The following is a 10796-nucleotide window of genomic DNA, read 5'->3' as shown; positions in this document are numbered from 1 at the left end:
TCCCTCCCACCCACCCAAGTGTCAGGCAGTCAGTCACCCACCCACGTGTCAGGCAGTCAACCCAAGTGTCAGGCAGTCTACCACCCACCCCCCCAAGTTTCAGGCAGTCTCCCACCCACCCAAGTGTCAGGCAGTCTCCCACCCACCCGCCCACCCAAGTGTCAGGCAGTCTCCCACCCACCCACCCACCCAAGTGTCAGGCAGTCTCCCACCCACCCACCCACCCACCCAAGTGTCAGGCAGTCTCCCACCCACCCACCCAAGTGTCAGGCAGTCAAACCCAAGTGTCAGGCAGTCTCCCACCTACCCACCCAAGTGTCAGACAGTCAAAGTGTCAGGCAGTCAACCCAAGTGTCAGACAGTCTCCCACCCACCCAAGTGTCAGGCAGACTCCCATAAAAGTGTCAGGCAGTCTCCCACCCACCCCCCCAAGTTTCAGGCAGTCTCCCACCCACCCAAGTGTCAGGCAGTCTCCCTCCCACCCACCCAAGTGTCAGGCAGTCGCCCTCCCACCCACCCAAGTGTCAGGCAGTCTCCCTCCCACCCACCCAAGTGTCAGGCAGTCAGTCACCCACCCACGTGTCAGGCAGTCAAACCAAGTGTCAGGCAGTCTACCACCCACCCCCCCAAGTTTCAGGCAGTCTCCCACCCACCCAAGTGTCAGGCAGTCTCCCACCCACCCACCCACCCAAGTGTCAGGCAGTCTCCCACCCACCCACCCACCCACCCACCCAAGTGTCAGGCAGTCTCCCACCCACCCACCCAAGTGTCAGGCAGTCAAACCCAAGTGTCAGGCAGTCTCCCACCCACCCACCCAAGTGTCAGGCAGTCAAAGTGTCAGGCAGTCAACCCAAGTGTCAGACAGTCTCCCACCCACCCAAGTGTCAGGCAGACTCCCATAAAAGTGTCAGGCAGTCTCCCATAACCCAGCCACCCGTCAGGCAGTCTCCCATACCCTAGAGCAGGCCTGCACAACTCCAGTCCTCGAGGGTCACAAACAGGCCAGGTTTTCAGGATATCCCTAAATCAGCACAGCTGGCTCAATTAGTGGCTCAGTCGTACTGAGCCACTAATTGAGCCAGCTGTGCTGAAGTAGGGATATCCTAAAAACCTGGCCTGTGTGCGGCCCTCGAGGACTGGAGTTGTGCAGGCCTGCCCTAGAGAAAGTGCAGCGCACCATGATCCAGAGAAGAGGCAGGTCTGGCAAAAATCTATCTTTATTAGAAAGTCATAAAAACAAGGGATGCAACCCCACCCCACTCTGCCACATAACCAGGATGCTGACGCCCACCTGATGACGTCAGAGCTACCATATGGCGCCCCCTAGTGACGTCAGACGTCTAGGTCTAAATCCCTGGCAATACAGCATAGAGCTGTCTTGGAGGACTGCAGCCACAGCCACACCTCTCCCCAGACTGAACACTCCCCCATGTGTGGCTGTGGCTGCAGTCCTCCAAGACAGCTCTATGCTGTATTGCCAGGGATTTAGACCTAGACGTCACTAGGGGGCGCCATGTGGTAGCTCTGACGTCATCAGGTGGGCGTCAGCATCCTGGTTATGTGGCAGAGCCGGGAGGGGTGAGTATCAGGGGGGGTGGTATATATTGTGACTGTTTTCTTGTGTTTGGTAGCCTTCACCTTGAGAAAGGCTGTATTTGACTGCCGAAACGTTGGACTTTATGGCATATTAAACCTCCTTTGAGTAAGACCGTGTGCCTGCTTCTTCTTCTTTGTCCGGCTACAGGAAGGGTCAGGAGACAGGGAGGACAGAGGCAGGAGAACCCCATCTGGCTCCGGCCTTGCCTGTCCCTACGAATACAAACATACAACCCCTCACTGAATAACATAGCCCTAACCCCATGTAATAATCCTGGGTGTAAACAAAATAATGGTTTTATGAATATTGTAATGGTTTATTAGGGACCTAGGAGGTGGCCAGTGGGGCTGTTATGTGTATTTGTGTTTATTGTGGGTAGCGGGGGTGGGTGAACGGGGTATTGGCCCCAAGGATGGGTGTTTAGGCCTACCGGGTGGGGGGGTAGTGGGAGGGGTTAACCCCTTCATTACCTTAGCGGTATTAACCGCTAAGTTAAAGAAGAGGTTAAGTCATCCCCCAACCCCCTGGCAAGGCCTAAACACCCAGCCAGGGCCAAATACCACCTCCTCCCACCCCCGCTACCCACAATAAGCCTGGCACGGGTGTATAACCCCTTCATTGCCTTGGCTGTAATGAAGTTGCCTGTAAATGCATTTTTTATGCATGGGATTCATGCCGGGGGTCTCTGGTGCTGATATCAATGGATATCAGCTCTGGGACACATGCATGTTATTTTCATCGCAGCTTCACCCCACCTTCTTGCCAACTTTTGTGGCGGGACAATTTGGAGAAGAAACAGCAATTTTAAAGTGGAGATCAGCCGCAATAAGCTGATCAGGGCTTATAGAATTGAGCGTGTTTGAAAAACTGGCGATCAGTGCCGAAAAGTGGCTTATCACCGCGCATCTGCAGATTTTATTTATTTATTTATTTATTTTCCGGCAAAACAAAAAACGGTTATTTTTGCTCTAATCGCCAGCTTCTCTGGGCTTACTGAATCGCTGTAGGCGATTACTGCATGAGGGCCTTAGGGAGGATTTGTTCCTGTAAAGTACACCTAGTTTGGCATAGGATTTGGATGTCAGGGTATCAATGTGCAACCCAAATGTTAAATGGGAGTTGAACTATATGCCCAGATATTTCAAACCAGTAACAGGGGCTAGGATGGTTTTAGAGCTGGTTTTTATCTGAAGCTCTGTCATTGGCAGCTTTAGCAATTTAGCTCTGGTCCCAAATACCATTGTTACAGTCTTGTCAGTGTTTAAAATCAGTTTGTTTTGGGAAATCCAGTTTCAAGTCTCAAAAAATCAGATTGAAGTACGTGTTCAAGGTCAGAGAGGCGAGGGCTGCGTGCATATAGGATAAGATCTAAGGCCTCTCACAATAACCCGTTAGGAATATAAATTCCTCATCTATCCGACATAAGTATAAAATATACTCTACCTAGACCCCTAATACAGAGTTACCCACCTTATACGGGAGCAGCTGCCAGACGAGTATACAGTAGTAAATGTATCTTATTTCTTTTGCCACTGGAGGGCAGCGTGGAGTTACACGGAGTCGCGCCCATAAGGACGACGTGCCAGTTAGGCGGAAGGAGAAGCGCACACACTTTTATGTGAAACGGATATATTTGGGGAGGGATTTTGTAGTCTGAGTGAGAAAATTGATATTTTGTCACAATGGAAAAATTAACCATTTAAATATGCACAGATTTTATCCCACTTTTGGAAATTAGGGATGTTGCCTAAAAGTTTGAGAATGCACAAAGTGCCACCCCTGGGCTTTAATGAAGCAGCATTTGTGGGATAAAGGGATCAGCATTCTGTATAAAGGTATTTTGGGCTCGATATAAATAATTGAAGCCAAAAACTAATATTAAGGGGCCTATGCAGAGAGCAGCGCGAACGGAAATTTCGGCGTTTTTTAGCGCTATATGGCTATAATAAGGTTGGAAATGGCGAGTTGAGTAAAAAGCGCCATTTTTTATTTTTTTTTAGTAGAACTCGCCGCACGGCTGGCGAGAACCAAAATCTCGCCAGTTTTGAAAAGGGCCGTATGCAGAAAGGTATGATCGCCATCTAGGGGCTGTTCGCGCCATTAAAATGGAGAGAAATTCTACAATTAGCTCCGCCAACAAAAGTTGGCAGGAAACTGGAGCTCACCGGCGAGAGTGAAAAGAAAAAAAAAAAACGCTCTTTTTTTCAAACATGTTTCACCAGCGCGCATCTCGCCGGTTGAAACTCTCCATAATCAAGCATGATTTTAAATGCAGTTTTCTGACCTTTCTGCATATGGAGATAAAATCACGCCATTACAGGTACAATTTATTACCAATTCCAATTATTTCCAGCGCTGCTCTCTGCAAAGGCCCCTAAGTAAATTGAGAATGGAAAAATATTCAGCACAAACGTACAGAATGTGATGTTCTGAGAGATCTTACAGATGTTATCAAATCCCACAATGAATGTATAGAAAATGTCTGTATAGAACGAGTCAAACAAGAATATGCCAATAAAACGTTTAATTGGGAGATACAGGGGCCACAATTCAGGTCAGTTAGCTGGAAGAAGGGAAGCCGGTCAGCCGGTAGAGCCGGTCAGCCGGTCAGCCAGAAGAGCAGGTCAGCCGGTCAGCCAGTAGAGCAGATCAGCCGGTCAGCCGGTAGAGCAGGTCAGCCGGTCAGCTCTGAGATCAGCATTACTTATATCTCCTAACCTTTGCCCCCTGCATGTAATGCGCAGAACAGCCTGCACTGCATATGCTGTACATGAGATACTTAACCCTTTCTTTTCGCTCGACTCTAATCTGAATGATTTGCTAATTGGTTTGTAATTAGAGAGATATTTGTAGCAGAATCCCATGTATGTTCTTTTTACCTTTTTAGATACCGTTTTGTGTAATAAAAGATATGAGATCAGAGGGGCTCCCTGTTTGCACTCGTGTTTTGGCAGAAGTGTATATGTGACCCTATAAATCTCCCTCACACCCGGCTTGGCAGTGTGACACTAGTGCAGCGACCTGGGGAAGAATCACTGAGCTGTTAGCAATAGATACAACGGATAGAAAAGACACTACACATAGGTTGGATTAAAGAGAGTATTTTATTGAAATAATTAATCTCTTTGCTGGGAGGGGCCTGCAGCACATTGCAGAGCGATATAGTAACACGCAGAGCAATGCACTGCAGGCCCCTCCGGCAGCAAAGGGGTGAAGACCAATGCAGGGTGTATAAAGATCTCACTGATAATTCATGCACAAAGGGCTGTTTGTTGCTGTGATCCAGAGGAAGGCGAAACATAACCCCTGCTGTGCAATGGGGGGAAAAAATTCCTTCCTGACCCCATTAAATGGCGATCGGATGGTCCCTGGATCACTGCGCAGTGAGATCAGATGGAGCAGCACAGATCAGCGTTGTTATACACAGGGGCACACTCAGTATATAGAGATGCGGGTGATGGGGCCCTTGTGCCCCTGTGTATAACTCACCTGCTCCCCCATCCCCCTACATATCTATCCCATTCACCCCTTTTCCTCCCGCATACCTCGCAGGGCCGGCCGGCCATTAGGCGGTCGCCTAGCGCGCAAAGGTCCTAGGGGCGCATTAATAATCATTATTATTTTTTCCTCTTATTATTTCTAATTTATTTATCTTTTTTTAAAAATTATTATTCTTTTTTTTATCCAGTATTTTGGCGCCCTTTTATTTTTATTTTGCGTCGCGCTGGGGTGCGGTCGCACCCCCTGCAGCCCCGATAGCTACGCCACTGTTTATTTTATTATTTTATTTATCTTATTATTTTTTATACAACTGGGGCACAAATTTTAAGTTTCGCCTGGGGCGCATGAAACCCGTGCTCCGGCCCTGCTCCTTGTTCTCTCTCACCCTCTCACGCCCAATATCCCAATCTCCCTCTAGTACCTGCCCCTCCCGCAGCCTTCCTGATCTTATCTGCCTCTCCTGCGGTCAAACCAACTTCTCAGGGCCCCTAGAATACCCCTGGATCTACGCCCTGGCTCCTCTGCTACCTGCTCCCGGGGTCTGCTGCTCCGCCTAAAAAAGGTGAAGCAGCAGATCTGTCCGCACCTCTCGTATTCTGCTACCTGCTCCCGGGGTCTTCTCCTCCGCCTAAAAAAGGTGAAGCAGCAGATCCGTCCACACCTCTCGTATTCTCCTAGGCCATCGTCCACCACGTCGCCAGACTTGACATCCGCTTCGTCGTCTGCCTCATCGGCCGCCTTGTAGCCCACCTCTTCGCACCACTTGACGCCCGCTTTATCGTATGCCTCGTCGTCCGCCTCGTAGCCCGCCTCGTCGTCTGGTGGCACAAAGGGCACCACCTTCGTGCGTGTCCTGATCTGCAGGAGACATGAAGTGTTTGTAACCAGGGACAGTGATACTCTGTATCGCAAGAGCTCCTGTGCCACTTATACCCCCTCCCCAATACCACATTATACCGCCCTCCACAGGGCAAATACCCGTTATACCCACCTCCCCAAGCCCAGTACCCAGTTATACAACCCTCCCCAGGCTCAGTACCCAGTTATACAACCCTCCCAAGGCCCAGTACCCTGCTATACGCCCCTCCCCAGGCCCAGTACCCGTTATACCCACCTCACCAGGCCCAGAACCCGTTATACCCACCTCACCAGGCCCAGTACCCATTATATACCCTTCCCCAGAAGGTCATGTTTCTATTTATCAAAAATACATTGAGTTACCTCTGGTTTTCAAGCATGTCCTGGGGGAGTTATCACAGAGACACAGAAACGTCGCTGAGTTTGGTGAGTAACTCCCTTAAACTCTCAGCAGTTGAATTCCCCATTAGGCGCTTAATGCGTTAAAAACAAGCGTTGCTATTTCTTTGCATGAAGTTGCAGGTAATTGGAAGAGTTACACAGTGACGGCTATTTCATCACTCACCTTCTTCCATCGAATCGGTCTTAGCGGTAGTGATCTCAGTATTATTTCCTCCTTAACATCGGATATCCATATCCATTCTTCGCCTCTGATCTGTATGCAAGACAATGCTTTAAGACAGGGTTGCGCAACCTTTTTCCCCTGCTCCCCCCTCCACCCTCCCCACCTTGTCTCCGACGTTCTGATGTAACGACGTCATGTGATATCACGTTGCTATGGCAATGCCACATCATGTGACGCCACGTTGCTGTCTCCAGAAGCCGCCGGAGACAAGGAAAGGGAACTTACAGAGGCCTTGCGCGCGATTTCCGGCATTTAATTTAAATGCTGTGGGGAAGAGCGAGGGGCCACTGTAAGCGCCGAGCCCCTCCCCAAGAAAATGTCGCACCCCTCGATTTGCGCACCCCTGCTTTAAGAGATATTCTGGGACCCTCCAACTCCTCCATCGGACCCTTCCTCATATTGACTGACCTTGCAGTGCTCTGCACTGACTTGCACTGACCTGCTATGATGCCTCTCAAAATACCATGCTAACTCATTCTGAACATACATGTGTCCTTTCTACATGTTACTCAGCTTGTATGGGCCACAGACAGCTTTCCCGGGGTCCAGGACTAGTTGCCACCGGGGACACTCACCCATGGGTCGGCGACCTTGCGAGAACCCACCCCCCCAACCTGTTTTCTCTTGCATTGCCATAGACAACAACATTTCAGCCTGCTGGCCTTTCTCAGGTAAAGTGGCTAAACCCACTAAAGCCAATAAAGAAAGGCCAGCAGCCGAAACATTGTAGTCTGTGGCACAATAAATTATCTTTTTTTATTCAAATCCGTGTGCCCTTTTCCATCAATCATATTGTATCCATTGGACGAAATGCCGGTCTTCCCTGAGACTAAGGGGCACCGGTAAAAGTATGACTAATTGTTTTTTTTAGTGTGCAGCAAATCCCCATCATTTTTGCGTTCTCTTGCTCTGCCCCAATCTGACACAGCACCTTGCTCTCTCACCCCCCTCTTACACTCCCGCGTCACCCTTTCCTTCCCCAAAGGTTGTCATTTAATCAGATCTTACCCAAATTGTCTCCATCTCCCTTGGAAATGTTCTGTCTTTAAACTGTGCGGCTCCTCTTGATCCGGACTTTCTTAGCTGACCCCATTAGGTTTCGGCTTCGAGGGTCTAAAAAATAAGCGACTCCGAAAAGATGTGAAATATGCCCACGGGTCCTAATGGGGCACTGAGGGGGAGACTTAAATACTAGTAAATATAATCTACTGTGCTAACAAATATAATCTATTAACTAACAAATATAACTTATTAAACTAAGAAATATAACTTATTAAACTAAGAAATATAATTTATTAAACTAAGAAATATAACTTATTAAACTAAGAAATATAATTTATTAAACTAAGAAATATAACTTATTAAACTAACAAATATATCTTATTAAACTAAGAAATATAATTTATTAAACTAAGAAATATAACTTATTAAACTAAGAAATATAACTTATTAAACTTACAAATATAATCTATTTAACTAAATAAATATCTATTAAACTAAATAAATATCTATTCAACTAAATAAATATAATCTACTTCAAAACAATACAATAAAAAGCTGGAGAAATGATACGTTAACCAAGCCACAGATGTGATGCCAATGAGCGTTGAACTCCTTGCAGATCCACCGTCAGCTGGTTGTGGCAGAAAGTGGTGACATGCAGTAGAACAGAGTGGTTGAGCTGTAACCACGGCAGTCAGGTCAGAAATCAACACAATATTTTTTGAAATTTAGAATGAGAATGTTCAGTATGTCACATTCTGGGCTCAGACTCTGAGCCCTGTCACATGTTAGCAGCTTGTGATAAGAGAAGATATCCATATACTGGGATGTGATAAGAGACATTATAGTCATTTTATACTGGGTCCCATAACCTGCTTTATATGAAGTATCATTTTACACTAGTAGAGATGTTACATTTTGAAAAAATAGCGCTTCTGGCGACAATGTTCATTTTCTCTACAAATGATAAATGAAAAAGTTGGATAAAACGTTATATGTGTGTGTGCGCGCGCAATATATATATATATATATATATATATATATATATATATATATATGAGTGAAAAGAGAAAAAAGTAACCCGTATGGGAGCACTCAGGTATGCAGATTAACATATAGTATTTTATTTATTTGACACAGTGCAAAAAAGGATAAGTAAACAGTACATGATTAAAAACACTTAAAAAAGGCTAGGACCCCTGTCACGGGTACTACCCATAGACACAAGTGGGCAAAACTGGGGAATGACTCAAATTGTCAACCCTTAACATGAAAATGGATAGTGACTCAAGAAACACTTGGATAGGTCAGAATAAATCACAACAGCTTAATGGGTTCACAGGCACCTATACAAAGCTAAAGATAATACGTACTACACACCAATGAAGTGACTAGTCAAAATATAAATGACAATCTTAAACCATCATGAATCTGCTTGAGCATACAATTATGTCACCAATACCAACAGCACAAAAAAATCACTTGAAGGAAAAAGGTGGCATGATGGGATGAAGTCACTAGATGTGTAGAGCAATGAAGTGTGTGAATAGCATGTATGGAAAATTACCTGATGAACACCTATTAGATAACCTTGTGTGTGTTGTCAGTATCCATAATGAAAAAATAGAGTGTCACAGTCCAAAGATTAGTTGCACCAGTGCTGGGTAGCATAGTTACGTGAACATCTGTCAGGGGTCCTGCCTAGCACCCCCACTCCGACGCACCCCCACTCCAAGTCTAAGTCTCTGGACGAAACGCGTCCATGCTATTCACACACTTCATTGCTCTACACATCTAGTGACTTCATCCCATCATGCCACCTTTTTCCTTCAAGTGATTTATTTGTGCTGTTGGTATTGGTTACATAATTGTATGCTCAAGCAGATTCATGATGGTTTAAGATTGTCATTTATATTTTGACTAGTCACTTCATTGGTGTGTAGTACGTATTATCTTTAGCTTTGTATAGGTGCCTGTGAACCCATTAAGCTGTTGTGATTTATTCTGACCGATCCAAGTGTTTCTTGAGTCACTATCCATTTTCATGTTAAGGGTTGACAATTTGAGTCATTCCCTAGTTTTGCCCACTTGTGTCTATGGGTAGTACCCGTGACAGGGGTCCTAGCCTTTTTTAAGTGTTTTTAATCATGTACTGTTTACTTATCCTTTTTTGCACTGTGTCAAATAAATAAAATACTATATGTTAATCTGCATACCTGAGTGCTCCCACACGTTTTACTTTTTTCTCTTTTCACTCATACTATTTACAACCCGTGAGCACCGCCAATTCTTACTGATGTAAAGTTATTTATTGGCTTATGGTGGCATTAATATTGCAAAAGTAGATGCGAGGTTTTTTTCCCCACCTTCCCCCCCTTTTTCCCCCCGTTATTTGAACATATATATTTATATATATATATATATATATATATATATATATATATATATATACTGTAAATATTCCTGTATTCTTTTCTTGGGGTTGAGGAGGAGCGCTGGATCTCGTGATATGTGAAAAAATATAAATATATATAGTGCAGATGGTAATTCACTGCTTTAAAAGATGTAAAACATAAGAAATGAACTCACAAAAAACGTATAAAATCACTGCATGTCAGAGATCCTTCTCTCTCTGACTGGAGCCCTTTATGTTACTGGAGTCTGTATCCTCTCAGTGAAGTGGATGATATGAAAATAAAGAAAACCACAAATAGTGCAAATAGTATGAACTATACAAATGTATTATGCACAGGTAATTAGGAAACTCACATTTTCCATAATAAAGTGGGTGGTGGAGAGAACCGCCGATAGAAGCAGGCTGCTGTTGGGTGCTTCACTTTCCCCTCACAGTGTAGTTCAATGCCTTACTGTTCTTACATCTTACTGATGTAAAGTTATTTATTGGTTTATGGTGGCATTAATATTGCAAAAGTAGATGCAGGGTTTTTTTCCCCACCTTCCCCCCCTTTTTTCCCCCGTTATTTGAACATATATATATATATATATATATATATATATATATATATATATATATATATATACTGTAAATATTCCTGTATATTCATTTGCATGTCTTAGACAGGTCTGCAACCCTGTCTTTCACCATTATCTTTAACCTTAATAGTCGTATATATATATATATATATATATATACATATATATATATATTTATATATATATATACATACACATATAGTATGTATATATATTTTT

This window comes from Ascaphus truei, unplaced genomic scaffold, assembly GCF_040206685.1.
Source record: "Ascaphus truei isolate aAscTru1 unplaced genomic scaffold, aAscTru1.hap1 HAP1_SCAFFOLD_696, whole genome shotgun sequence".
NCBI lineage: Eukaryota > Metazoa > Chordata > Amphibia > Anura > Ascaphidae > Ascaphus > Ascaphus truei.
Note: the sequence above shows the minus strand (reverse complement) of the source record.